Consider the following 4,269-nt stretch of genomic DNA (forward strand, 5'->3'; position numbering starts at 1 on the left):
CAAGTGTTTCACTCAATCACTCAAGTGTTTACGTTGACACTCCAACTCTCTATTATTCACAAGTCACATGAAACAAAATTGCCATTCATCTCAAACAATCATAATCTTCACATGCAAATGCCATCATAAGGACTTTTCTAAGGCTTGTATTGAGGTTGGGCTAACAAGAAAAATTGGTTTTTCTGGAGTGCAAAATCCATGAGTTAAGAGAGCTACAATAATATTCAAAGTTTAAGCGCAACTCTCTACCTCACCAATCTTACTTATTCCCAACTTCTTCCCCTTTCTTTTATTTTTACATTGAGCTCATCTTCATGCTTTTCTTCTTTTCTTTTCTTTTTCTCATGCATTTTTCTTTCTCAACATTTGAGCTCAATGCTTTTCAATTGCCTTTCAATTTCCCCCATACAACCCCAAACTTGAACCTTTTCAACACATATAGTTAAGCTCAACCCAACTCAAGGTAAAGAATTTCAAATCAAGGGTTCTCATCCTGTTTAAGGCTAAGGTTCAAAAAGGGTATAATATTTCAAGCACTTTGGGTGAAAATTTGGGCTAGAGAAGGGCTTTCAAAATTGGCCTTGATCATATGACATTCACATGCAATTCAATCAATCATCAAGATTAAGGCAATATCATTCATGTTTTCCTGTGAACAATACATACAACAATAAAAAGTCTGGAGCTCAATACCTCACACAACATGCTTTCTCACACATCATTCATTCATACACCCTGCTTAGCATCATAACCACAATCATAATTCATCACACATCTGTTCACATTGCGAGTGAACTTTTTCACTTGATATCAACATGTAACACAACTCAATTATCATTCACATCCAATTATCATTGAATAAAGTTATCATGCATGTTATTCAGTCAAACATTTTCAGAAAAGTATTCAAGCCAAGCATAGACACTGAAAATAAAAATTCAACCTATTCTAAGAATTCAAAATGCAAAAGTGAAAGAGAGAACCTAGGTTGCCTCCTAGTAGCCATTGTTTAACGTCATGAGCCTGACCCAAACCTATTCTAGCACTCATCAGCAAGTGCCTTCCAACACCTTTCAGTAGGTGTACTTTCTTGTGTTCATCAGTAACTTCATAAAAATTAGCATCCCCCAGTAGATGCCACCCAAAAATTGTTCAAAAATCCAAAAATTACATGTCCAACAAATAAATAAAAAAAAATGTTTTATAATACAAAATATGCTCTCCAGCAAATCAAATCTTCTTCTTCACTTTGGGATCTTCATCATCCCAACTCCTCAACTGTCTTTTGTCCACTCTTCGAATTGCTGTGGAGTATGGTCTTCTAATCTCCACCACTCCTTCCTCCTTAAGCTTCCTATTCACAATCCACTTCCTATTCTTATATCTTACTGACATGCCACGCAGGAATGGTGTGTCCTCTGAGTGGGTTGACTCTCCTTTGTATACCTTCTTCTCCTCAAGTATCTACGAAACATTACAACTATTAAGACGATCAATACCTGTGGTGTTCTCCTCTCTTGCAGCTTCACTTCTGGCCCTTTTATATCTGGATCTTCTTCTTATTCTCATTCTGTTTTCTTCAGAGCCACTATAAGTTAGCACTTGGTCTTGATCTCTTAACATCATTCTTCCATCATAGACACGTATCACCATTTTAGAAGTCCTCATGAAAGGTCTTCCCAAGGTTAATGGAATTCTTCCCTCATTTTCCATATCCACAACTAGAAAGTCAATCAAGAACTCCAACTCCTCAATTCGAACAATTGCATCTTCCACCATACCAACTAGTCTCTTAATAGATCCATCCGCAACTGTCAGGGTAGTATTAACTAGTTTTAATATTAGCCCTCCAATCTTCTTGAAATCACTAAAGGGCATCAAATTAGCACTTGATACTGAATCGATCATGGCTCTCCCTATATCCATATCATTAATAACACAAGGAAGAGTCAAACTCCCTGAATCCTTCAATTTTTTTGGATGGTCATTCTTTCTACGCTTAACAAACCTTTCCTGATCTTCTTCATGATCAAGATCAATTACCTCTCGAAGATAGTACTTGATCCTCTTAGCATAATCATGAATTTGTGGAAGTACTAAAGGAGTAACAGTCACTTGATTAAAGATTTCCCTGAATAGCTCTCGGTGACTCTCTTTCTCCTCTTTTTTTTCTTCTCTTTCCTCTTCACTGCTTTCTTGCTCATTAAGTTCATCATTATGAATCATCTCCTCATCTTCTTCTTCACTACTTTCAAAGTTAACTGGTTCCACTTCTGCCTTCCTTTTATCTCCTGTCAGAATAGCTTTGCACTCATCTTTAGGGTTAACATCAGTGTTAGCCCTAAACTGATTCTTCTCGGTGGTTTCTATCCTTTTAGACAACTGGCCAATCTGCGTCTCCAATGCTCTAAAGCTAGCTTGGTCACTAGCTTGTTGAGACTCATAAACCTTCAAGAATTTATCAAATCTGTCACTTAGGCTTCTGACCGTCTCTGTCAAGCTGTTCACCTGCTTCCATAAAGGTGATGGTTGTTGCTGTCAGAAGCTTCCTACTTGCCCAGAAGAATTATTCTGATTTTGTCCAATACTAGGGTGGTTCTTCCAACCTTGGCTAGAATTGCTTTGGTTAAAATTACCTTGCCTGTGCTGGAATTGATTTCCCATGTAGTTGACTTCCTGCTGCATTTCTGCAGGAAAAGTACATTGACCATTAATATGGTCACCACCACATAAATTACAAAGTTGTTGAGTTTGAGAGATATTCCTTATCCCGTTTGGAAGTTCAGAAAGGACCTTCGTTAACTTCTCCAGCTTTTGAGTAAGGAGATGATTCCGAGCAGCCATAGCATCATCAACAGGGAGATGCAAAAGTCCTCCTTTCTGTACGCCCCTTTCACTATGCGTCACTTCATTCATAGCCATATCTTCAATCAATTCGTAGGCCTCATCTTTAGTCGTTCTATTTATACTGCCTCCAGCTGAAGCATCTAGCATCATCTTTGACTGAGTGTGTAGGCCTCCAAGGAAAGCAAGTATATATGAGGTCTTGTCAAACCCATGGATTGGGGTCTTCGTCAACAGGCCTTTGAATCTGTCCCAAGCATGTCCAAGAGTTTCTTCCATTCCTTGCTTTAATGAAGAAATTTCCCGCTTCCCTTGATTGATCTTTGTCTGTGGAAAAAATTTATTAACAAATTGTGTTGCCACAGCCTCCCAATTTCTGAAAGTACCTTCTGGGAATGAATGAAACCATGCTTTAGCGTTCCTCCAAGAGAGAAAGGAAACAAGATTAGTTTGACCCTGTCATCAGAAACTCCATTCATCTTGACGGTATTGCAGATTTCACTAAAAGTAGTCAAATGACCATAGGGATTCTCATTTGACAACCCGTGAAATTGGTTGCTCTGTACTAGCTGGATGAGTGCAGGGTTCATCACCATGTTTGTTGAATTATCTGCTGGCATGGCTATACTGTTGAAGTGCAAAGGACCCACCGTGTTTGATGCGTCCGCTAGTGTGCGTCTTGGAGGAGGTTGATCCGCCATCTCCTCTATGTCCTATGAAAAAGTCTCTAGTGAAGATTGCAAAAGTCTTTCAGGAGAGGGAAAATTTTCACGTGAAGGACGTATAATTTTCCTTCCTCTCCTGTCTGATAGCCCTTCAAGAAGAGGTTGCTAATTCTTCTTACTCCTAGTGTGTATTGCTTCCTGCATACACAAGAAACAAAAACCCTAAAAGCACTTTTAAAGAAAAATAAAACAAAACAAAATATAAACAATAATTACAAGCAAGTCAAATTTTAGTAAATTTACACTACTTGAAAAAGTTAAACCTCGAGTCCCAAGCAACGGTGCCAAAAACTTGTTAACACTCTGGCAAGTGTACCAGATCGTTTCAAGTAATATAATTGGTAAACCCAATATCGTTCTTCACAAAGAACTCGAAGGCCTTATTGTTTGTGCAAATTGAAATCGTAAGACTTGTAAAGAAAAATTAATTGGTTTGGATGCAAGAAAAAAGTAAACATGCAAATGCGATTGATTCAATTGACGAGAAAAAGACTGGATGAATGAAGTTGTTGGGGTTTACAATTTCGTCTTATCCACTCTCTCTTATCTACTTCTCTTATTTGATTCGCTTTGTTATCTAATTATCATGCAAACTTTCTTAGTGTACCCTTAACCCGATCCCTCGGCGAAAAGAGCCTATTACTAATTACTGGCTTGCTATCCCTAGCCTCCCCTAGTAATTAATAATGCATGATAAACA

The sequence above is a fragment of the Vigna radiata genome, unplaced genomic scaffold (genome assembly GCF_000741045.1).
Source record: "Vigna radiata var. radiata cultivar VC1973A unplaced genomic scaffold, Vradiata_ver6 scaffold_369, whole genome shotgun sequence".
In the NCBI taxonomy this organism is placed as follows: Eukaryota; Viridiplantae; Streptophyta; class Magnoliopsida; order Fabales; family Fabaceae; genus Vigna; species Vigna radiata.